Genomic DNA, 26,753 nt, shown 5'->3' with positions numbered 1-26,753 from the left:
GAATTAAATTTCGTGAATATTCTTGTCTTAACATGATATGATATAATAAATTTCCTTGCTGGTAACTATGGGGTTGTTTACAACAACAATAAATACGGTAAACTAAAAATTTTCTAAGAAATTTGTAAAATATTTTTTCTTCTAATTTCTCTCTCCCCCATGACTCTGACAGTGTTCGTGTGTTGCATGCAGTTCGTTCCCTTCGACAACAATGAACGAAAGTTAGCAAAAAAAAAAACCTTCAACAAAACCAAAACAAACACCGGCCTGCTCTCTTATGCTCTTTAAGAGCATACCTTTTTATTAACTGGCAAGGGGAGAACAAAAGGAAATTTCAAGCATAGGACATGATTGTACATGAAACAAAGTAGGATTTCTTTTGCCTACTACTAAAACCGCATGAATAGAGTTTGTTTAGTTGCAATCCTAGATTCTTTACGGTAACGCGATTTAACGGAATTTTTAGTGGGCATCTGTTCAACAAAGTCATACGTTTTTTCACCAATACTTTGTCAATGATTAGTGGAGACACCAAATCAAAGTTCAATGACGTGTGCATGATTATTTATGTAGCTGTTTGTAACAGCAAAACAGAAATTGTAAGAAAAATGTGAAATAGTTTTTTTTTTGCTTTGTTTTCTTCAGAAAAAAAGTGATTTGTAAAGATTTATAAAAATAACAAAAATTAAAGCGATTTTCAATGTTTTCACCAGTCAATGCCTTGAACTGTCACCCCTTTTGGATAAATTCTCGCCTCCGTTTGTTTTGTTTTGTTTATATGACGGGGTCTAGGCTAAGTAAGAGTGAATTTTGAATTTACATAAAAATTGAAAATTTTGTGAATAAGAAGAATAGACAAATGAATTATGGAAAACATAAAAATTGGATTATGTCAAATGTTTGGGGCTGAAAAGTCATGGGCCTAATGGAAAAAGGCGCCAGTTTTGGAGGTTATGTGGCTCATTTGAAAGCCCAGTGAGTCATAAAAAACAAACAGCTGTTGATGATGGAATAGGAAGAGTAGTATGTATGTGTGTGACTAATCCATGTCCCTTGGAAAAAATTATTTAAATAATCCACAAATTTTTGAAAAATTATTTAAATAATCCACGAGCCTTAAAAAAATTATTTAAAAAATCCACCAGCCTTAAAATAATTATTTAAAAAATCCACGAGCCTTAAAAAAATTATTTAAAAAATCCAAAACTTTTGGAAAAATTATTTAAAAAATCCACGAGCCTTAAAAAAATTATTTAAAAAATCCACGAGCCTTGGAAAAATTATTTAAAAAATCCACGAGCCTTAAAAAAATTATTTAAAAAATCCACGAGCCTTGGAAAAATTATTTAAAAAATCCACGAGCCTTATAAAAATATTTAAAAAATCCACGAGCCTTAAAAAAATTATTTAAAAAATCCAAAACTTTTGGAAAAATTGTTTGAAAAATCCACGTGCCTTGGAAAAATTATTTAAAAAAATCCACGAGCCTTAAAAAAATTATTTAAAAAATCCACGAGCCTTAAAGAAATTATTTAAACAATCCACGAACCTTAAAAAAATTATTTAAAAAATCCACCAGCCTTAAAATAATTATTTAAAAAATCCACGAGCCTTAAAAAAATTATTTAAAAAATCCAAAACTTTTGGAAAAATTATTTAAAAAATCCACGAGCCTTAAAAAAATTATTTAAAAAATCCACGAGCCTTAAAAAAATTATTTAAAAAATCCACGAGCCTTAAAAAAATTATTTAAAAAATCCACGAGCCTTAAAAAAATTATTTAAAAAATCCACGAGCCTTAAAAAAATTATTTAAAAAATCCACGAGCCTTAAAAAAATTATTTAAAAAATCCACGAGCCTTAAAAAAATTATTTAAAAAATCCACGAGCCTTAAAAAAATTATTTAAAAAATCCACGAGCCTTAAAAAAATTATTTAAAAAATCCACGAGCCTTAAAAAAATTATTTAAAAAATCCACGAGCCTTAAAAAAATTATTTAAAAAATCCATGAGCCTTAAAAAAATTATTTAAAAAATCCACGAGCCTTAAAAAAATTATTTAAAAAATCCACGAGCCTTAAAAAAATTATTTAAAAAATCCACGAGCCTTAAAAAAATTATTTAAAAAATCCACGAGCCTTAAAAAAATTATTTAAAAAATCCACGAGCCTTAAAAAAATTATTTAAAAAATCCACGAGCCTTAAAAAAATTATTTAAAAAATCCACGAGCCTTAAAAAAATTATTTAAAAAATCCACGAGCCTTAAAAAAATTATTTAAAAAATCCACGAGCCTTAAAAAAATTATTTAAAAAATCCACGAGCCTTAAAAAAATTATTTAAAAAATTCACGAGCCTTAAAAAAATTATTTAAAAAATCCACGAGCCTTAAAAAAATTATTTAAAAAATCCACGAGCCTTAAAAAAATTATTTAAAAAATCCACGAGCCTTAAAAAAATTATTTAAAAAATCCACGAGCCTTAAAAAAATTATTTAAAAAATCCACGAGCCTTAAAAAAATTATTTAAAAAATCCACGAGCCTTAAAAAAATTATTTAAAAAATCCACGAGCCTTAAAAAAATTATTTAAAAAATCCACGAGCCTTAAAAAAATTATTTAAAAAATCCACGAGCCTTAAAAAAATTATTTAAAAAATCCACGAGCCTTAAAAAAATTATTTAAAAAATCCACGAGCCTTAAAAAAATTATTTAAAAAATCCACGAGCCTTAAAAAAATTATTTAAAAAATCCACGAGCCTTAAAAAAATTATTTAAAAAATCCACGAGCCTTAAAAAAATTATTTAAAAAATCCACGAGCCTTAAAAAAATTATTTAAAAAATCCACGAGCCTTAAAAAAATTATTTAAAAAATCCACGAGCCTTAAAAAAATTATTTAAAAAATCCACGAGCCTTAAAAAAATTATTTAAAAAATCCACGAGCCTTAAAAAAATTATTTAAAAAATCCACGAGCCTTAAAAAAATTATTTAAAAAATCCACGAGCCTTAAAAAAATTATTTAAAAAATCCACGAGCCTTAAAAAAATTATTTAAAAAATCCACGAGCCTTAAAAAAATTATTTAAAAAATCCACGAGCCTTAAAAAAATTATTTAAAAAATCCACGAGCCTTAAAAAAAAATATTTAAAAAATCCACGAGCCTTAAAAAAATTATTTAAAAAATCCACGAGCCTTAAAAAAATTATTTAAAAAATCCACGAGCCTTAAAAAAATTATTTAAAAAATCCACGAGCCTTAAAAAAATTATTTAAAAAATCCACGAGCCTTAAAAAAATTATTTAAAAAATCCACGAGCCTTAAAAAAATTATTTAAAAAATCCACGAGCCTTAAAAAAATTATTTAAAAAATCCACGAGCCTTAAAAAAATTATTTAAAAAATCCACGAGCCTTAAAAAAATTATTTAAAAAATCCACGAGCCTTAAAAAAATTATTTAAAAAATCCACGAGCCTTAAAAAAATTATTTAAAAAATCCACGAGCCTTAAAAAATTATTTAAAAAAATCCACGAGCCTTAAAAAATTATTTAAAAAATCCACGAGCCTTAAAAAAATTATTTAAAAAATCCACGAGCCTTAAAAAAATTATTTAAAAAATCCACGAGCCTTAAAAAAATTATTTAAAAAATCCACGAGCCTTAAAAAAATTATTTAAAAAATCCACGAGCCTTAAAAAAATTATTTAAAAAATCCACGAGCCTTAAAAAATTATTTAAAAAAATCCACGAGCCTTAAAAAATTATTTAAAAAATCCACGAGCCTTAAAAAAATTATTTAAAAAATTTATGAGCCTTAAAAAAATTATTTAAAAAATCCACGAGCCTTAAAAAAATTATTTAAAAAATCCACGAGCCTTAAAAAAATTATTTAAAAAATCCACGAGCCTTAAAAAAATTATTTAAAAAATCCACGAGCCTTAAAAAAATTATTTAAAAAATCCACGAGCCTTAAAAAAATTATTTAAAAAATCCACGAGCCTTAAAAAAATTATTTAAAAAATCCACGAGCCTTAAAAAAATTATTTAAAAAATCCACGAGCCTTAAAAAAATTATTTAAAAAATCCACGAGCCTTAAAAAAATTATTTAAAAAATCCACGAGCCTTAAAAAAATTATTTAAAAAATCCACGAGCCTTAAAAAAATTATTTAAAAAATCCACGAGCCTTAAAAAAATTATTTAAAAAATCCACGAGCCTTAAAAAAATTATTTAAAAAATCCACGAGCCTTAAAAAAATTATTTAAAAAATCCACGAGCCTTAAAAAAATTATTTAAAAAATCCACGAGCCTTAAAAAAATTATTTAAAAAATCCACGAGCCTTAAAAAAATTATTTAAAAAATCCACGAGCCTTAAAAAAATTATTTAAAAAATCCACGAGCCTTAAAAAAATTATTTAAAAAATGCACGAGCCTTAAAAAAATTATTTAAAAAATCCACGAGCCTTAAAAAAATTATTTAAAAAATCCACGAGCCTTAAAAAAATTATTTAAAAAATGCACGAGCCTTAAAAAAATTATTTAAAAAATCCACGAGCCTTAAAAAAATTATTTAAAAAATCCACGAGCCTTAAAAAAATTATTTAAAAAATCCACGAGCCTTAAAAAAATTATTTAAAAAATCCACGAGCCTTAAAAAAATTATTTAAAAAATCCACGAGCCTTAAAAAAATTATTTAAAAAATCCACGAGCCTTAAAAAAATTATTTAAAAAATCCACGAGCCTTAAAAAAATTATTTAAAAAATGCACGAGCCTTAAAAAAATTATTTAAAAAATCCACGAGCCTTAAAAAAATTATTTAAAAAATCCACGAGCCTTAAAAAAAATATTTAAAAAATCCACGAGCCTTAAAAAAATTATTTAAAAAATCCACGAGCCTTAAAAAAATCATTTAAAAAATCCACGAGCCTTAAAAAAATTATTTTTAAAAAATTCACGAGCCTTAAAAAAATTATTTAAAAAATCCACGAGCATTAAAAAAATTATTTAAAAATTCCACGAGCCTTAAAAAAATTATTTAAAAAATCCACGAGCCTTAAAAAAATAATTTAAAAAATCCACGAGCCTTAAAAAAATTATTTAAAAAATCCACGAGCCTTAAAAAAATAATTTAAAAAATCCACGAGCCTTAAAAAAATAATTTAAAAAATCCACGAGCCTTAAAAAAATAATTTAAAAAATCCACGAGCCTTAAAAAAATAATTTAAAAAATCCACGAGCCTTAAAAAAATAATTTAAAAAATCCACGAGCCTTAAAAAAATAATTTAAAAAATCCACGAGCCTTAAAAAAATAATTTAAAAAATCCACGAGCCTTAAAAAAATAATTTAAAAAATCCACGAGCCTTAAAAAAATTATTTAAAAAATCCACGAGCCTTAAAAAAATTATTGAAAAAATCCACGAGCCTTAAAAAAATTATTGAAAAAATCCACGAGCCTTAAAAAATAATTTAAAAAATCCACGAGCCTTAAAAAATAATTTAAAAAATCCACGAGCCTTAAAAAAATAATTTAAAAAATCCACGAGCCTTAAAAAAATAATTTAAAAAATCCACGAGCCTTAAAAAAATAATTTAAAAAATCCACGAGCCTTAAAAAAATAATTTAAAAAATCCACGAGCCTTAAAAAAATAATTTAAAAAATCCACGAGCCTTAAAAAAATAATTTAAAAAATCCACGAGCCTTAAAAAAATAATTTAAAAAATCCACGAGCCTTAAAAAAATAATTTAAAAAATCCACGAGCCTTAAAAAAATAATTTAAAAAATCCACGAGCCTTAAAAAAATAATTTAAAAAATCCACGAGCCTTAAAAAAATAATTTAAAAAATCCACGAGCCTTAAAAAAATAATTTAAAAAATCCACGAGCCTAAAAAAAATTATTTAAAAAATCCACGAGCCTTAAAAAAATTATTTAAAAAATCCACGAGCCTTAAAAAAATTATTTAAAAAATCCACGAGCCTTAAAAAAATTATTTAAAAAATCCACGAGCCTTAAAAAAATTATTTAAAAAATCCACGAGCCTTAAAAAAATTATTTAAAAAATCCACGAGCCTTAAAAAAATTATTTAAAAAATCCACAACTCTTTGAAAAATTATTTAAAAAATCCACGAGTCTGGGAAAAATTATTTAAAAAATGCACGAGTTGTGGAAAAATTATTTAAAAAATCCACGAGTTGTGGAAAAATTATTTAAAAAATCCACGAGTTGTGGAAAAATTATTTAAAAAATGCACGAGTTGTGGAAAAATTATTTAAAAAATGCACGAGTTGTGGAAAAATTATTTAAAAAATCCACGAGTTGTGGAAAAATTATTTAAAAAATCCACGAGTTGTGGAAAAATTATTTAAAAAATCCACGAGTTGTGGAAAAATTATTTAAAAAATCCACGAGTTGTGGAAAAATTATTTAAAAAATCCACGAGTTGTGGAAAAATTATTTAAAAAATCCACGAGTTGTGGAAAAATTATTTAAAAAATCCACGAGTTGTGGAAAAATTATTTAAAAAATCCACGAGTTGTGGAAAAATTATTTAAAAAATCCACGAGTTGTGGAAAAATTATTTAAAAAAATCCACGAGCCTTGGAAACATTATTTAAAAAATCCACGAGCCTTGGAAAAATTATTTAGAAAGTCCACGAGCCTTGGAAAAATTCTTTAAAAAATCCACGAGCCTTGGAAAAATTCTTTAAAAAATCCACGAGCCTTGGAAAAATTCTTTAAAAAATCCACGAGCCTTGGAAAAATTCTTTAAAAAATCCACGAGCCTTGGAAAATTCTTTAAAAAATCCACGAGCCTTGGAAAAATTCTTTAAAAAATCCACGAGCCTTGGAAAAATTCTTTAAAAAATCCACGAGCCTTGGAAAAAATCTTTAAAAAATCCACGAGCCTTGGAAAAATTCTTTAAAAAATCCACGAGCCTTGGAAAAATTCTTTAAAAAATCCGCGAGCCTTGGAAAAATTCTTTAAAAAATCCACGAGCCTTGGAAAAATTCTTTAAAAAATCCACGAGCCTTGGAAAAATTCTTTAAAAAATCCACGAGCCTTGGAAAAATTCTTTAAAAAATCCACGAGCCTTGGAAAAATTCTTTAAAAAATCCACGAGCCTTGAAAAAATTCTTTAAAAAATCCACGAGCCTTGGAAAAATTCTTTAAAAAATCCACGAGCCTTGGAAAAATTCTTTAAAAAATCCACGAGCCTTGGAAAAATTCTTTAAAAAATCCACGAGCCTTGGAAAAATTCTTTAAAAAATCCACGAGCCTTGGAAAAATTCTTTAAAAAATCCACGAGCCTTGGAAAAATTCTTTAAAAAATCCACGAGCCTTGGAAAAATTATTTAAAAATTCTCTATTTTTTAATTCGATGAAAATCTATATTTGTAAAACATTTCATAAATATCCATAAATAGGTGCTGACGTATTGGTAAATATTTTATTTTCCATAAATTCGTTGATTGATGTTTTTGTTCTCGACCAAAAGTGTTCTGGAATCTTAGCAATAAAAAAATTAGTAATGATTTATGTTCAATTTTGTTGTTGTGGTAGTCGAGTGGAAAAATCATTGAAAATATATTTTGTTTTTTTCAATCTAATTTTCTTCTGAATTGAGTTAACAAATCAAAATGTGTCTGTCAAGAATAAAATCCACAAAATTATGCATAACATAAATAAGAGGTATATTGAGAATTCTGTTGAGTTTGAGGCCTTTAGAGATTGATTTTGGAAATTATGGGAATAAACATAATATTATTTACTTTGTGGAATTTTGAAAAGTTTTTAATAATTTATAAATTACGACTGTTCAATTCACTTGTGGAAGAAATCGGAATTCTTCTTTCCTTTTTCCGAATAAATTAAAAAAGTTACTTTCTCACATCAATGCAAAACATCACTTTTAGGATGAAACTGAAACCGAACTCCCCACATCCCTTTTTCGAAATCTCTTTCAACTTGGTTGCTTTCCAACGAAATTTTTTTGTTCGTGTTGCTTAGCAATCTATCCTTTTTGTTGGCTCCACATACTCTCCTCCACTCCACATTTTAACACAATTCCTCACAATTACTTGGAAAATGTTTGTACCGATGCGTCATTATTCTTATCTGGATGGATGACATACATTCGCCATAGAAGGCGAAGAAAATTGCGCAAAAACAAGAACAATAACATCCTATCCGTGACTGTTGTGAATTCCCAACAAGTACTTGGGCATGGATGGGTATGTACAAGGATCTCGTATCCTTGTTTAAATTTATGAATGAAAGCGTGAAGCGTCAACCCAGGGATGTAGTCTTTGAGAGAATGTTAACCCACAAGGGTTTATTATTCCTCTGACAGGGTGTTAACCATTAGCTTTTAACAACTTCTCCACGGCTCTGAAGGACTCGCTTTAGTTTTTTATGGATGTGATGTCATCATTCTTGTTAGGACTCCCATTTGATGTAATAATAATGTTAGATGTAGTTTACAATTACAAACAGACGGATAGAGCTCAAAGGCCATCTATCGTTGAATAGATGGACTCAATCGTTGGATAGATGGGCTCAGAGGCCATCTATCGTTGGATAGATGGGCTCAGAGGCCATCTATCGTTGGATAGATGGGCTCAGAGGCCATCTATCGTTGGATAGATGGGCTCAGAGGCCATCTATCGTTGGATAGATGGGCTCAAAGGCCATCTATCGTTGAATAGATGGGCTCAAAGGCCATCTATCGTTGAATAGATGGGCTCAAAGGACATCTATCGTTGGATAGATGGGCTCAAAGGCCATCTACCGTTGGATAGATGGGCCATCTATCTTTGGATAGATGGGCTCAAAGGCCATCTATCGTTGGATAGATGGGCTCAAAGGCCATCTATCGTTGGATAGATGGGCTCAAAGGCCATCTATCGTTGGATAGATGGGCTCAAAGGCCATCTATCGTTGGATAGATGGGCTCAAAGGCCATCTATCGTTGGATAGATGGGCTCAAAGGCCATCTATCGTTGGATAGATGGGCTCAAAGGCCATCTACCGTTGGATAGATGGGCCATCTATCGTTGGATAGATGGGCTCAAAGGCCATCTATCTTTGGATAGATGGGCTCAAAGGCCATCTATCGTTGGATAGATGGGCTCAAAGGCCATCTATCGTTGGATAGATGGGCTCAAAGGCCATCTATCGTTGGATAGATGGGCTCAAAGGCCATCTATCGTTGGATAGATGGGCTCAAAGGCCATCTATCGTTGGATAGATGGGCTCAAAGGCCATCTATCGTTGGATAGATGGGCTCAAAGGCCATCTATCGTTGGATAGATGGGCTCAAAGGCCATCTATCGTTGGATAGATGGGCTCAAAGGCCATCTATCGTTGGATAGATGGGCTCAAAGGCCATCTATCGTTGGATAGATGGGCTCAAAGGCCATCTATCGTTGGATAGATGGGCTCAAAGGGCAGCTATCGTTGGATAGATGGGCTCAAAGGGCAGCTATCGCTGGATAGGATAGGCTCAAAGGTCATCTATCGTTGGATAGATGGGCTCATAGGCCATCTATCGTTGGATAGATGGGCTCATAGGCCATCTATCGTTGGATAGATGGGCTCATAGGCCATTTATCGTTGGATAGATGGGCTCATAGGCCATCTATCGTTGGATAGATGGGCTCATAGGCCATCTATCGTTGGATAGATGGGCTCATAGGCCATCTATCGTTGGATAGATGGGCTCATAGGCCATCTATCGTTGGATAGATGGGCTCATAGGCCATCTATCGTTGGATAGATGGGCTCATAGGCCATCTATCGTTGGATAGATGGGCTCATAGGCCATCTATCGTTGGATAGATGGGCTCAAAGGCCATCTATCGTTGGATAGATGGGCTCAAAGGCCATCTATTCTTGGATAGATGGTCTCAAAGGCCATCTATCGTCGGATAGGATGGGCTCAAAGGCCATCTGTCGTCGGATAGGATGGGCTCAAAGGCCATCTATCGCTGGATTGATGGGCTCGAAGGCCATCTATCGCTGGATAGATGGGCTCAAAGGCCATCTATCGCTGGATAGATGGGCTCAAAGGCCATCTATCGCTGGATAGATGGGCTCAAAGGCCATCTATCGCTGGATAGATGGGCTCAAAGGCCATCTATCGCTGGATAGGATAGGCTCAAAGGCCATCTATCGTTGGATAGATGGTCTCAAAGGCCATATATCCTTAGATAGATGGTCTCAAAGGCCATCTATAGTTGGATAGATTCTCTCAAAGGCCATCTATCCTTGGATAGATGGTCTCAAAGGCCAAAGGGGCCAATAGAAGAACCCTTATAAGCAAGTATCCATCTTTGATAACAATTTTCTTGGCAACTATCTCTCTCTCTCTCTCTCTCTCTCTGCCATTATTTAGCAAAGCCGGGAGAGTCTTTCTTGTTCGAAAGTCTTTTCACTCCTCATATTTTCTAAGTGTATCACATTTTCTCACCAAATAATAACTTCATTAATTCCTATAGTCCACAGATTTTTGGCTAAGGTGGTATTTCCTCAATCTCCAGCACACGATGCCCATATTGTGTTGCTAATAACATAAATGTTTATGATGATCTTTTGATGTGCCCACTGAGACAAAAGTGGCAGATTAAAATGTCGTCCAAAGAAATCTTTTCGAAAAAAAATCTATTTCAAAATGATAAACAATCAAAATGTATGAATACAATGAGAGGGGAGGAAGAAGAAGCTTTCATTCATCCGCCACAACGTGAGTAGAGAAGTGTGTCAACATTTTCCTTAGGTATTTAAGTTATTTTAGAAATGTTGTTGGAACAAATTATTTGATTGTCTGTTCCTCTTCGAATGAGTCACAAGGGGGAGCTTGATAATGGCATTTTCTACCTTCGAAATGAATTATGGAGAGGTGGGAAATGGAATTAAAAAAATATTTTATATTGAGAATTTCATTTATTTGTTAATTAAATTAGTTATTAATTAGTAAAATAATAAGTGAGATTTTTTCTTCTTAAGGCGTTTATGGAAATTTGTTGAACATATTTTTTCTCTTCTTCTCTGACTTTGACAAATTTCCTCTGATGAAATCTGTTGAACATTTCGCTAATGGCTTTCATTTATTAGACAGGGCAGGTTTTTGTTCAAAATGTTTAAGTATTTCATATTTAGAAATTTGTCAATTTTGAAATTTGGAAATTTTTTCCTCTTTGGGTCAGATATTTTTAGCACTGACAAATTTTGAATAATTGACCACATTTGGATAGGACAATTTTTGATGCGGCAAGAGATACACAAGTGTCACACATTTTACTGATCTACTAATTCCATTTTAACGTAACGTAAAGTAGCTGTGCGGAATTGAGTAATTGTTTCGGTTTTGAATAATCAATCATTTGATGCTTCTTTTTGATATTAGAATCTTATTGTAAGTTTACATTTATGAAATCAACTCGATTTCCAATGGATTTCATATGAGTTTTCATTTGACGTATACGCAAAAGGAATTTACAGTTGATATCGAGTGGATTTCGTAAATGTAAACCAAGCATTATTTGCACCGGCACCTAAATAAAGAGGTTTGAGTCAATATGTCATCTGCTAAAATGGATCTGTGAGTAAACGGCGATTAAACAAAGTTACCTCAAACTCAACGCGTATCATATCCACCAGACTGGCGGCGACTGTGGTGTTTTGGTTGTGATAGACTTTTGAATGTCAGTTAATAATAACAAGCGAATTTTTATTTTATCAAATTATTATTAGTATTTCTGAATGAAAGGGTCTATAGACCCTTCCTTATAAACCCTTCTTTCAGAAAGGGCGCTTCTATAGATCGTTCCTTTCAGAAAGGGTGCTTCTGTTGACCCTTCCTTTCAGAAAGGGTGCTTCTATTGACCCTTCGTTTCATTAAGGGTGTTTCTGTAGACCCTTCTTTCAGAAAGGGTGCTTATATAGATTCTCTAAAAGAAAGAAAGGGTGCTTCTATAGACCCTTTCTAAAAGAAAGGGTGCTTTTCTATAGACCCATTTTGAAAGAAAGGGTGCTTCTATAGACCCTTTTTGAAAGAAAGGGTGCTTCTATAGACCTTTTTAAAAGAAAGGGTGCTTCTGTAGACCCTTTTTGAAAGAAAGCGTGCTTCTATAGACCCTTTTTGAAAGAAAGCGTGCTTCTATAGACCCTTTCTGAAAGAAAGGGTGCTTCTTTAGACCCTTTCTAAAAGAAAGGGTGCTTCTATAGACCCTTTCTAAAATAAAGGGTGCTTCTATAGACCCTTTCTAAAATAAAGGGTGCTTCTATAGACCTTTTCTGAAAGAAAGGGTGGTTCTATCAACCCATTCTAAAAGAAAGGGTTCTTCTATAGACTCTTTATAAAAGAAAGGGTGCTTCTATAGACCCTTTCTAAAAGAAAGGGTGCTTCTATAGACCGTTTCTAAAAAAAGGGTGCTTCTATAGACCCTTTTCTAAAAGAAAGGGTGATTCTATAGTCAATTTCTAAAAGAAAGGGTGCTTCTATAGACCCTTTCTAAAAGAAAGGGTGCTTCTATAGACCCTTTCTAAAAGAAGGGGTGCTTCTATAAACCCTTTCTAAAAGAAACGGTGCTTCTATAGACCCTTTCTAAAAGAAAGGGTGCTTCTATAGACCCTTTCTAAAAGAAAGGGTGCTTCTAAAGACCGTTTCTAAAAGAAAAGGTGGTTCTAAAGACCCTTTCTAAAAGAAAGGGTGTTTCTGTAGACCCTTTCTAAAAGAAAGGGTGCTTCTATAGACCCTTTCTAAAAGAAAGGATGCTTCTATAGACCCTTTTTAAAAGACAGGGTGCTTCTATAGACCCTTTCTAAGGAAAAGGGTGCTTCTATAGACCCTCTCTAAAAGAAAGGTGCTTCTATAGACCCTCTCTAAAAGAAAGGTGCTTCTATAGTCCCTTTCTGAAAGAAAGGGTGCTCCTATAGACCATTTCTAAAAGAAAGGGTGCCCCTATAGACCCTTTCTAAAAGAAAGGGTGCCCCTATAGACCCTTTCTAAAAGAAAGGGTGCCCCTATAGACCCTTTCTAAAAGAAATGGTGCATCTATCGTTAGATAGATGGGCTCAAAGGCCATATCTCGTTGGATAGATGGGCTTAAAGGCCATCTATCGTTGGATAGATGGGCTCAAAAGCCATCAATCGTTGGATAGATGGGCTCAAAGGCTATCTCTCCTTGGATAGATGGGCTCAAAGGCAATCTATCGTTGGATAGATGGGCTCAAAGGCCATCTATCGTTGGATAGATGGGCTCAAAGGCCATCTCTCGTTGGATAGATGGGCTCAAAGGCCATCTATCGTTAAATAGATGGGCTCAAAGGTCATCTATCGGTGGATAGATGGGCTCAAAGGCCGTCTATCGTTGGATAGATGGGCTCAAAGGCCACATATCGTTGGATAGATGGGCTCAAAGGTCATCTATCGGTGGATAGATGGGCTCAAAGGCCGTCTATCGTTGGATAGATGGGCTCAAAGGCCATATATCGTTGGATAGATGGGCTCAAAGGCCATCTATCGTTGGATAGATGAGCTCAAAGGCCATCTATCGTTGGATAGATGGGCTCAAAGGCCATCTATCGTTGGATAGATGGGCTCAAAGGCCATCTATCGTTGGATAGATGGGCTCAAAGGCCATCTATCGTTGGATAGATGGGCTCAAAGGCCATCTATCGTTGGATAGATGGGCTCAAAGGCCATCTATCGTTGGATAGATGGGCTCAAAGGCCATCTTTCGTTGGATAGATGGGCTCAAAGGCCATCTTTCGTTGGATAGATGGGCTCAAAGGCCATCTATCGTTGGATAGATGGGCTCAAAGGCCATCTATCGTTGGATAGATGGGCTCAAAGGCCATCTATCGTTGGATAGATGGGCTCAAAGGCCATCTATCGTTGGATAGATGGGCTCAAAGGCCATCTATCGTTGGATAGATGGGCTCAAAGGCCATCTATCGTTGGATAGATGGGCTCAAAGGCCATCTATCTTTGGTTAGATGGGCTCAAAGGCCATCTATCTTTGGTTAGATGGGCTCAAAGGCCATCTATCGTTGGATAGATGGGCTCAAAGGCCATCTATCGTTGGATAGATGGGCTCAAAGGCCATCTATCGTTGGATAGATGGGCTCAAAGGCCATCTATCGTTGGATGGATGGGCTTAAAGGCCATCTATCGTTGTTGCTGGAGGGAACACCAATCAATTCCTACAAACTCCATATGGGATTATTAACCTCTTTATGCCAATGTTCTTCATATCTATCTCATTTTTATTTATTACACAACCAATATTGGTTTAATAATTTATCAGAATATCGATCCACAGCAAATTTTTAATAAATTCAACTGTATATTCCATACAAATTTATTTTATCATTAAATAATATTTATATTTGCCCAATAAAAAGAATGAAACATCCGTTCCCTTTCTCAAAAAACCAATTCTCTTCAGTTGAAAATGTTTGTATGAAACTTTTGGGAAGTACACATTGTAAAGTCAAATGTTATCTTCTTCATTTCGGGTTATTTGCAATTTAAACAGACAATCCAAATATAATAAAAAAAATTAGCCAATTTGGCAATGCTCCACTTCGCATTATCATGGAATATAATGCTGGTGGTTTTGAAGTATGGTGGTGGTGGTCAGGGACGTACGCAGGGGGGGGGCACAGGGGGCCCGGGCCCCCCCCGAAATGGTTTGGTCGAACAAAATTTGTTAAGCTACTGTAAAAAATTATTACATATTTTCTTTCTCATAAACATTATTTTAATGATTGGAAATTTCAAATGAAATGAAAACTTATACGAAAACTTATATTTTTCTGAAGTTTTTGTTCAGAAAATGAGCATCATTAATAAGTTTTTTTTAAGAAATGTTTTCAAATATTTTGTTTTGAGAGAAACTTCTAATGGTTTCTGAATTACTTCTTCATGTCATATCAATCAACTATTACATACGACTTCCGTAATTATGCCATATTCGAGCTATATAGAGGTATCGAGGCATTACACTCAATGGAAATGCATGAAAAAATGTCTATTGGACAAAAGGGTTTTCCGTGGACAATATCTTAAAAGCCAATTAGAAATTTTTCTCAGAGGCTTAACCAAAATTTTGTTATGCTATTTTTGACAAATTGTTTGCCAGACAGTAGGGGAAAAAATGACGTAAAATGAATTTGTTTATGTCAAAAGCAGCTAAAATCTGCTATATTTAGCAAATCCACTTGAATGTTTGCCCGATCATCAACTAACTCTGTCCAACATTTTTAAGGTAGTCGTGTGCAAACAACTTCTACCGAGGATTTTATGAATGTACAGACCCAAACGACAAAAACACTATTTGGGTATTGTTTTGTCAGATCTAGCTAAGATTTTATGTTCTCATCTTAAAATGGCTAAATATTGAATTTCTCAAACAAATCTGGGCTATATCTCGGAAACCAATTCGAAATTTGTTTTGACCTTTTTAGCAAACTTATACACGGTGCGCCTTAACCAAATTTAAATGGAAGGTGCTTACACCTGGGAAGTTTTTGCAGATTATGAAACTACAATGCTCATAGATGAGAAATATCAAGAAACAAAAAAAATCGCCGGAGGGATTTTCAAATAAATCGCGATTTAAGTTCATATTTTTAGGGGTTCTTTAGGTTTTCATGATTTTGCTTGGAAACCGCGAGTCCTATGTAAATGGGCCTGAAGAAAATGTTTTAGCCGTAAAAATATTGGCCTTTATGATATTGTCGTAGGATTTACCGTTTTTGAGATATAGAAGGTCAAATTGAGACAATGCACTGACTGTATCGCCTCCTTATAAAACAATGTCATTTATAAATAAATCGCGATCAAAATTCACAATTTTAGGGTTTTTGTGGGTTTTCACGATTTAGCTTGGAAACCGCAAGTCATATCAAAATGAGACTAAAGAAAATGTTGAAGCTGTAAAAATTCTCTACAATATTGCATGATTTCCTAGGGTGTACCATTTTCAAGATATATAAGTTTAATTTGGGAAATTGCAGTAATAACATTGTTTTATAAGGAGGCGACACAGTCAGTGCATTGTCTCAATTTGAACTTTTATATCTCAAAAACGTTAAAACCTGCGAAAATACCATAAAGGTCAATCTTGTGGAGAATTTTCACAGCTTCCCCATCGATCCCATATGTGCAAAAAAAAGTTATTCGGGGTCAAATGTCAAATTTTAATGGTTTTTAGGTTTTCGGATTTATTTTTTGAAAACGGTTGATCTAATCAAAAAGCGACTAAAGTAAATATTGTAGACAGAAAAATTATCTACAAGTTTGATCTTTATAGTTTTTTCCTAGAGGTAACCATTCTTAAGATATAGCTGTCTTAAAAAACACATGCTTTTTATGCACTTATAAGGGAAATATGCACATATTCAGACGAACCGGCTAAAATAATAAACCGGCTTATAAAATAAAATAATAAGTAACCGGGTCTGTCCCCCAAAAATATATATTTTCTTGAAGAGCGAAATTATAGCTATATTTTAAAAAAATTCCAACAAAATCGGACCGTGTTTAGTAGAGTGATTCAATGTTAGAGTCATTTTATGCAAAACTAGTCCGACCACAATGAAAACTCTCCGATTTTTTTTTTTTGTTTTGTCAGAAGGTAGAGTTTGTTGCGTTGATTACGGAAATATATAATTTTCAACGGTTGCGGATCCGGTTCGCCGGCTATTCGACCGGAAAGGCCAAATTTAAAATCCGGGTTCGGCCCGGTTCTACTGAACCGATTACTGCAAAGGGGATATCGTTTGAAAGCTTATTAAAGTATCTAACACATAGTGTCATTACTTTAACCGGTTCGCCTCATAATGTACTTACGATGCTAATTTTTTATTTGACCTTTAGATCTCGATATCTCGAAAATGGTAAGTCTTTTTTTAAAAAATCATAAGACCACTCTTGTAGACAATTATTAAATCTACAACTTTTACTTTAGCCGGCATTTGCTAAATCTTACCGTTTTTGAGAAAAATTAAAAAAAAAAACTGAATAATGCCTCCAAAAATGACCTTTGACCCCGAATAACATGTTTTGCACACATAGGATCGATGGGGACTTTTAGTTCGTTGCTTCTAATGGCGAACCCTAGCTCTCCACCAAAATTCAGCTTTGTGGGAATTTTTGCTATTTCCCCCTTGTACGCATGTCTATTTTGACCGGACTATATTCGCTTGAATGTGATACACAATTCATCTAAACATGCCTTTGTTGTCTAATGTCTCTATCACGGTATATCTTAAATATTTTTCCACGATCATGTAATAAATATATCAATAATTCACCACGAGTTGCCAAATATGAGAATAATCTATTCTTGTCAACGGTGTTTGATATACATGATGTAAAAAGAGTGACATAAAATACTGATGAAACAACATGAAGGAAGCATTTTACGTCTTCAGAATGTTCCAAGGATTTGTTAAGCGCACTTTTTGGAAGATTTTCTGCTAAGGTAACATGGTTCTACTCCCAATGGTTTAGCAGCTATTGACTAGAATTTCAGAAATTATGTAAAATTTTCTATATTTATTCGATTTTTTTATGACATATACGTTCTGCTGCCTGAGGACGGGCTACAATAGTGCTAAAGACTGGAAAACAAATAATGCGAAAAGGGTCGTTTTAAACGTACAACATAATTGCAGTTTGAAAACTATTCGAGGATACTTTGGACATTTTTCTTGTTGACTCTTGTAGTCTAGTTTACTGCGATATCCTACTTTTCGTGGGCAAGTCCAATCTTCCTGACAAAGCTCAAAATACTACGGTGATTAACTAAAACGGCTTGTGTTGGGGTAACTATTGAAAGGATAAGATCAATTTCCAAAATTGACTATGTCGCTCCATTTCTACAGGTACTTTCTCCGCAAAATTTTAACACTTCTGCGCTTTGATCTAAATTAATTTTTTTAGCAAAACGTATGCATGTATTCCGAACGTCCACAATCGTTAAGCTAAATGTCCCCAAAGTTACGATATTTTAATTACCAATTTTGTTCGTCTAGATAGGCCTTAACATTCTAAAAGCTCTTGAATACATTTTTATTGGGGAAAATATTTGGGATTGTGTATTTACACAGGCTGGGAGCACATATCTTTTGGCCAATTTTTTCAGAAATCAAAATTAAAGATTTTTTTGTTCGTTTCCAACCGATTACAAGTTATGATAAATATAAAACTCTTTTGGACAAGAGTAATCCTTCTTGATTAATTTGCTTTATATTAGCGAATAATTATGTGGGGTTCTTTAAGTATCGATTCAAGAAATATTTAAATTCTAGCTCCAATAATTTGCAAGAACGGAGTCCAGCAAAGTGTTTAATGTCAGTCCACCTGTAAAATTAAAAAAATAATGGTTCTTCTGTAACAGCCGGAACAACAATCATTACCACTTAAAGTGTTTTGTCACGATTTAGCTAAGAGTTTGCCGAATGGTTTGACATAGCCCAAACATGAGTTTTGTAGTCTCAAACAGTACTGCGAGAAGGATTGGGAGTGTATGAGTCGTAGTCGGTATCGTCCGATTTTAAATTTCTGAAGTTTTTAATTGTCTTGTACATACTCTATCACTTCTAATAAAGAAGCAAATTTGGCGTTCTTATGACAAGAAAATATTTTATTCTTAGGTTATCGACACAATATCTAGATATAGAAGTCTAAGCTGCACTTGCGGATTCGAGTTATTCTTCTTTTTCGAGGTATACCTTCCAACACATTTAACCCGTGTATAAGTTAATTTTTCCTACTCGCTATATAGATGTGATTTTTTCACTTCTATATATCCGAGAACTTATATTTTATACTCTGTAAAAAATAAAATTGTACCATAAACAATACTACTGCATTCATGTACTTTGTGTCAATATATCGTATAAAATCAACTTACAAACCCTTTAAAATAGCTTTACATAACGCTACATAACATTTCAATTTTTCATGATTTTTGGTCAAGTTGGGCCCCCCCCCCCCCCCCGAAATGAAATCCTGCGTACGTCCCTGGTGGTGATGATAATGTTCGTTTAGAGGGAAAATAAAAATGTTTGCGAAAAATTTCAACTCAAATAAAGCTATTTTTGTAAAAAGTCCCTTCCCCGTATTTTTCTGAAATGACAAATTCCGCAGATGACTGACGACGACCTGTGGGCAGTGTAAAGATTCTTCTTTGTTTTTGATAGAAAGATAAGATTTAAAAAAATTATATAATAATTACAAAGTAAATATTTTTAATTTCAAACTTTTCATGATATTTAGATATTTTCAGCCAAACGAGTTCTTTTTGGCCTCAGGTTCTAGTTCGCCTTCCTTCAATTATTCCTATAATTATATTTTGGTGGAGTATTTGGTGTTTCTAGTTTTGCATGATGTGAAAAAAGAAACACCTTCGTTTTAAGAATTGAAAACTATGCCCTTCTTTATTCTAAATCGAAAGCAAAACTGAGATTCAAAGCGCTAATTCAATTGCCAGACCACTTATTTCATCTAACTACCTCTGGCCATATACAACCTGTGGGCAATGCAAACAAAAATGTTCTTGTCTGGGCCAAAAGAAAAAAATCTTACACAATTCTTTTTGTAAACTTTATCGTATTTTATAGACCATTTTTCCTTCTCGTCTTCATCATTTGTTTAAGTTTTAAAAATAACACAGATCATGTAAATAAAATAAACAGCAAACAATAACAAAGCCCACCAACAAGTTGCAGTAGCAGCCAACCACCAGCAACCAAAAAAAAGAAGCCGCAGCTTCTACGAAAAAAATAAACAAAAATTGCACGAGAACATAAAATTTTATTTTTATCCAGACATTATAGGGCACTGGGTTCTTCTAAACATCAGCTAAAAATATAAAATAGGCGGAAAAGCGAAGGAACATGAAAAAAGAGACCTGTTACAATGAGCAGCAGAGCATGATGATGGCTAAATGTAATCTTAATGACCAAGTTATGGTTAATTTTTGGGGGCCTCTAAAACATTACATTCTTTAGAAAATCCACGCCTTGTGGCCTTTGGAAGCCTCTAGAAAAAATATTTCTTTAGAAAATCCACTCCTTGTGGCCTTTGGAGGCCTCTAGAAAAAATATTTCTTTAGAAAATCCACGCCTTGTGGCCTTTGGAGGCCTCTAGAAAAAATATTTCTTTAGAAAATCCACCCCTTGTGGCCTTTGGAGGCCTCTAGAAAAAAAATTTCTTTAGAAAATCGACGCCTTGTGGCCTTTGGTGGCCTCTACAAAAATCTTTCTTTAGAAAATCCACGCCTTGTGGCCTTTGAAGGCCTCTAGAAAAAATATTTCTTTAGAAAATCCACGCCTTGTGGCCTTTGAAGGCCTCTAGAAAAAATATTTCTTTAGAAAATCCACGCCTTGTGGCCTTTGAAGGCCTCTAGAAAAAATATTTCTTTAGAAAATCCACGCCTTGTGGCCTTTGAAGGCCTCTAGAAAAAATATTTCTTTAGAAAATCCACGCCTTGTGGCCTTTGAAGGCCTCTAGAAAAAATATTTCTTTAGAAAATCCACGCCTTGTGGCCTTTGAAGGCCTCTAGAAAAAATATTTCTTTAGAAAATCCACACCTTGTGGCCTTTGAAGGCCTCTAGAAAAAATATTTCTTTAGAAAATCCACGCCTTGTGGCCTTTGAAGGCCTCTAGAAAAAATATTTCTTTAGAAAATCCACGCCTTGTGGCCTTTGGAGGCCTCTACAAAAATCTTTCTTTAGAAAATCCACGCCTTGTGGCCTATAGGCCCTTAGGCGTGGATTTTTTAAATAATTTTTATTGCCCACCTATAGGCCCCTAGGCGTGGATTTTTTAAATAATTTTTATTGCCCACCTATAGGCCCTTAGGCGTGGATTTTTTAAATAATTTTTATGGCCCACCTATAGGCCCTTAGGCGTGGATTTTTTAAATAATTTTTATTGCCCACCTATAGGCCCTTAGGCGTGGATTTTTTAAATAATTTTTATTGCCCACCTATAGGCCCTTAGGCGTGGATTTTTTAAATAATTTTTATTGCCCACCTATAGGCCCTTAGGCGTGGATTTTTTAAATAATTTTTATTGCCCACCTATAGGCCCTTAGGCGTGGATTTTTTAAATAATTTTTATTGCCCACCTATAGGCCCTTAGGCGTGGATTTTTTAAATAATTTTTATTGCCCACCTATAGGCCCTTAGGCGTGGATTTTTTAAATAATTTTTATTGCCCACCTATAGGCCCTTAGGCGTGGATTTTTTAAATAATTTTTATTGCCCACCTATAGGCCCTTAGGCGTGGATTTTTTAAATAATTTTTATTGCCCACCTATAGGCCCTTAGGCGTGGATTTTTTAAATAATTTTTATTGCCCACCTATAGGCCCTTAGGCGTGGATTTTTTAAATAATTTTTATTGCCCACCTATAGGCCCTTAGGCGTGGATTTTTTAAATAATTTTTATTGCCCACCTATAGGCCCTTAGGCGTGGATTTTTTAAATAATTTTTATTGCCCACCTATAGGCCCTTAGGCGTGGATTTTTTAAATAATTTTTATTGCCCACCTATAGGCCCTTAGGCGTGGATTTTTTAAATAATTTTTATTGCCCACCTATAGGCCCTTAGGCGTGGATTTTTTAAATAATTTTTATTGCCCACCTATAGGCCCTTAGGCGTGGATTTTTTAAATAATTTTTATTGCCCACCTATAGGCCCTTAGGCGTGGATTTTTTAAATAATTTTTATTGCCCACCTATAGGCCCTTAGGCGTGGATTTTTTAAATAATTTTTATTGCCCACCTATAGGCCCTTAGGCGTGGATTTTTTAAATAATTTTTATTGCCCACCTATAGGCCCTTAGGCGTGGATTTTTTAAATAATTTTTATTGCCCACCTATAGGCCCTTAGGCGTGGATTTTTTAAATAATTTTTATTGCCCACCTATAGGCCCTTAGGCGTGGATTTTTTAAATAATTTTTATTGCCCACCTATAGGCCCTTAGGCGTGGATTTTTTAAATAATTTTTATTGCCCACCTATAGGCCCTTAGGCCTATAAAAACAATAAAAATTATTTAAACAATCCACGCCTAAGGGCCTTCTAGATGGCCTTTGAGGCCATCTATCGTTGAACCCATCTATCATAGGTTTTCTTTTAGAAAACCTCAAGATATTCTTCATACGCCACATGTCCCAATTATTTCCTTTGTACCTATTTCTATATTTTTGTTTAATATTTTTTATATATTGATTATTAAAATAATAAATTTTTAATAATTTTTAATAATTCTTTGTTGTCTGGTGTGAAGAAACTCATTTTTATTTTCCATCCAACAAATGCATTAAAATTCCCTTTTGTTTGTTAATGCACTCCATTCACTCCATCCATAGGTATTCCATTACTATTACTCTTATTAACATATCAATGAGCATTACTTCACAACGGTGCTCTTCATTAAACTGCAATTCTCTTTACTCTTTTCTTACAATTGAGTTAATGCAAGTTGTTAGGACGGTTGGGCTCCCCAATGGGGGAAAAAACACAGCAACCCAAATTACTAAAAAAAAAAAGCAATAACAAAACAAAGGCAATTTCAAGAGACCGGCTACTTATAAGACTCTGCAACAACAACAAAAACAACATAAAGAAAAATAAAAAAGAAAAAAATGTTAACCCCAATACTGTTATTGTTCTTGTTTTTTAACACTCTCCTCCATGTCTGGCAAACAAAAGACCCCACATGATAGGGGTGTTCAACAGTATTTTACCGTATTTTTGGGTGTTAGTATAGGTAAGAGAGTCGTTGCTCGTCGTTGCTCTGAACACCGACAACGAAATCAAACATGTCTGGCTATCACTGACCCAAGGTGTGTGTGCGTGTTTGGTTTTGTTGTGCATGCCACCATAACAACAATAAGCAACAAGAACAATCAATTGTCGTTCTTTTTGGGGTGGTGGAAGGGTGGTAATATTTCTCCACATTGAGCAAAAGAGCAACCCAACCATTTGTTTTGTTGTTGTTCATTAACTTTTCTCACATGGCCACAGAGCGAAAATTTTATATTTTTTCTTCCATTGAAAAAATACACGACGACCAGACAATCGTCGTACACAAACAGAAGTAGACGAATAACGATTAAAGGCGCGCATTATTTTTCGTTATTTTCGGGTGTTAAGAAAACGACGACGGATGAATGTTGTGCGAATGGTTTCTTTTACGATTCGAATGCTTCTTTTTATAACGGATTTAAATGGATTATAAAAAAGTGATTTTGAAATAATAAAAAAAGAAATCTTCGGTATTTGTTGCGGAAAACTATGAAACGAAGGGAATAAAGGTGTTATTTTTTAATTTTTAAATTGTGCAAAATAATAAAAAATTAATAAAATAGGGTGGAAAAAAATTCAATTAAATTTTAAAACATCTAAAGAATGAAGAAAAAATATATAAAATGATGATAAAAAATTTCAGAGACTTTAAAAAATATGTTGAAGTAACTGCGACAAATACTAACAAACGAGATAAAGGTATTATTTTTATTTCTGAATGGTGGAAAATTATAAAAATATAGGTACAGGATTAAACGGAACAATTTAATAAAATGTGAAATAAAATTAAAAAATAAAAAACAAAAAAAAAATAAAATTATAATAAAAATATTTTACAGGCTTCAGAAAAACTATAAAAAAATTCAAATAATTTTAAAGTCTAGAAAAACATTTTAATTAAAAATATAATAATAAAATAATAAGAAATAACAGAAAAAATATAAAATTAAGAAAGTGTATATAAATATTTATAATTAAAAGGAAAAACTTATTAAAAAGCAAAAAAAAAATCTAAAGTAAAAATAATTATTTGACAGACTTCTGAAAAAAATAAAATTGAAATAATTTTTGGATTCTAGAAAAAAATTTTAATTAACAATATAATAAAAGAAAAAGGAAAAAAAGAAAAAAATATAAAATTAAGAAAATAAAATTAAAAGGAAAAACTAATTAAAAATAAAAAACAAAGCATAAACAATTTAAAGTTAAAATAATTTATTTTACAGACTTCTGAAAAAAATAGCAAAATTGAAATAATTTTTGGTTTCTAGAAAAACATGTTAATTAACAATAAAATAGAAAAGAAAAAAATATAAATTTAAGAAAATGAAATTAAAAGGAAAAACTTATTAAAAATAAAAAAAAAAACAAAATAGAAAAAATTCTAAAGTTATAATAACATTTTTTTACAGACTTCTGAAAAACTACATAAGAATTCAAATAATTTTGAAGTCTAAAAACGCATTTTAATTAAAAATATAATAATAAAACAATAAAGAATAAAAGAAAAATATACAAAATTAAGAAAATTTACAAAAAATAAAGAAGGAACCAACAAAAAGTTTAAACTAGTGTTGCAATTATTTCAAAGTATTGAAAAAAAAACTTTAAATTAAAAAATAATAATAAATAAAAATGAACAAAATAATAAAAAATAAATAAATGCGAAAATACAAAGTACGATTGGTATTAAAATACTGAAAAATAAAGAAAATGTAAAAACTTATAATTAATATTTTTAGAAACTTCTGGCAAAAAGTATAAAATTATGAATAATTTTAATATATAAAAAAATAAATAAATAGACAAATAATAATAAACTATAATTTTGGAGCCTTGAAAAAAATATATAAAAATCTAAAAAATAGTGTACGAATGAAGTGTATTGAAAAGAGATAATAAAAAATAACATTGAATAAAAGATTATTAAAAATTTCATGTAAAATATACTAAAGGGAAAAAATTAAAATTTTGGAAAAGAAAAAATTATAATTAAAAATAAACTTATGTGAACAAAAATAAAACAGAAGAAAAAAAACTTAAAAAAATTAACAAAAGGAGGAAACATTTTGAAATAAAAAAATTGCAGTTAGTGTTGCAAAACAGCGTAACAAATTAAAACACAAAGAAAAGATAAAACACCAACATAAAAATATAAATACCTACAACATTAAATAATTTTGAAATTTTAATAATACCTGCCTGTTAAATACGTTTTAGAATCACCCTGTCTTCCAGAATGGGTCTTAAGAAGCACCCATTTCCAGAAAGGGTCTATATAAGAATCCTTTTTTCAGGAATGATCTACAGAAGCACCCTTTCCTTCAGAAAGGTTCTATAGAAGCACCCTTTCCTTCAGAAAGGTTCTATAGAAGCACCCCCTCCTTCAGAACGGTTGTATAGAAGCACCCTTTCCTTCAGAAAAGTTCTATAGATGCACCCTCTCCTTCAGAAAGGTTCTATAGAAGCACCCTTTCTTTTAGAAAAATTCAATAGAAGCACCCTTACTTTCAGAAAGGGTCTATAAAAGCATCCTTTCTTTCAGAAAGGGTCTATAGAAGCACCCTTTCTTTCAGAAAGGGTCTATAGAAGCACCCTTTCTTTCAGAAAGGTTCTATAGAAGCACCCTTTCTTTCAGAAAGGTTCTATAGAAGTACCCTTTCTTTCAGAAAGGTTCTATAGAAGCACCCTTTCTTTCAGAAAGGTTCTATAGAAGCACCCTTTCTTTCAGAAAGGTTCTATAGAAGCACCCTTTCTTTCAGAAAGGTTCTATAGAAGCACCCTTTCTTTCAGAAAGGTTCTATAGAAGCACCCTTTCTTTCAGAAAGGTTCTATAGAAGCACCCTTTCTTTCAGAAAGGTTCTATAGAAGCACCCTTTCTTTCAGAAAGGTTCTATAGAAGCACCCTTTCTTTCAGAAAGGTTCTATAGAAGCACCCTTTCTTTCAGAAAGGTTCTATAGAAGCACCCTTTCTTTCAGAAAGGTTCTATAGAAGCACCCTTTCTTTCAGAAAGGTTCTATAGAAGCACCCTTTCTTTCAGAAAGGTTCTATAGAAGCACCCTTTCTTTCAGAAAGGTTCTATAGAAGCACCCTTTCTTTCAGAAAGGTTCTATAGAAGCACCCTTTCTTTCAGAAAGGTTCTATAGAAGCACCCTTTCTTTCAGAAAGGTTCTATAGAAGCACCCTTTCTTTCAGAAAGGTTCTATAGAAGCACCCTTTCTTTCAGAAAGGTTCTATAGAAGCACCCTTTCTTTCAGAAAGGTTCTATAGAAGCACCCTTTCTTTCAGAAAGGTTCTATAGAAGCACCCTTTCTTTCAGAAAGGTTCTATAGAAGCACCCTTTCTTTCAGAAAGGTTCTATAGAAGCACCCTTTCTTTCAGAAAGGTTCTATAGAAGCACCCTTTCTTTCAGAAAGGTTCTATAGAAGCACCCTTTCTTTCAGAAAGGTTCTATAGAAGCACCCTTTCTTTCAGAAAGGTTCTATAGAAGCACCCTTTCTTTCAGAAAGGTTCTATAGAAGCACCCTTTCTTTCAGAAAGGTTCTATAGAAGCACCCTTTCTTTCAGAAAGGTTCTATAGAAGCACCCTTTCTTTCAGAAAGGGTCTATAGAAACATCCTTTCTTTCAGAAAAGGTCAGCAGAAGCACCCTTTATTTCAGAAAGAGTTTATAGAATCAACCTTTCTTTCAGAAAGGGTCCGTAGAAGCACCCTTTCTTTCAGAAAGGGTCTGTAAAAGTACCTAAAGAAGCAACTTTTTCGGAAGGGGTCTATAGAAGCAACCTTTCTTTCAGAAAATATCTAAACAAGCAACCTTTCTTTCACAAAAAGTCTATAGAAGCACCCTTTCTTTCAGAAAGATTCTATAGAAGCAACCCCTCTTTCAGAAAGATTCTATAGAAGCACCCTTTCTT

At 32.5% G+C, this 26,753-nt stretch overlaps 1 protein-coding gene across 7 annotated transcripts in view; it reads left to right on the top strand.

The window, feature by feature from the left end:
* Positions 1–416: 416 nt before the first annotated feature.
* The window catches only part of LOC141402641 (uncharacterized), a 95,691-nt gene continuing 69,354 nt past the window's right edge, over positions 417–26,753 (top strand). The window contains exon 1 of one of the 7 annotated variants that reach the window (XM_073984337.1): positions 417–599. The gene's annotated coding sequence lies outside the window, so the exon portion shown is untranslated. Of the gene's footprint in view, positions 611–23,061; positions 23,583–26,753 lie in introns of those variants that run through there. The other 6 variants (XM_073984338.1, XM_073984333.1, XM_073984334.1 and 3 more) reach the window with 6 other exon arrangements.

The sequence above is a fragment of the Musca autumnalis genome, unplaced genomic scaffold (genome assembly GCF_047663935.1).
Source record: "Musca autumnalis isolate F117 unplaced genomic scaffold, ASM4766393v1 scaffold_4, whole genome shotgun sequence".
Classification (NCBI taxonomy): domain Eukaryota; kingdom Metazoa; phylum Arthropoda; class Insecta; order Diptera; family Muscidae; genus Musca; species Musca autumnalis.
The sequence above is the reverse complement of the archived record's forward strand: the minus strand, read 5'-3'. Positions and strand labels throughout refer to the sequence as shown.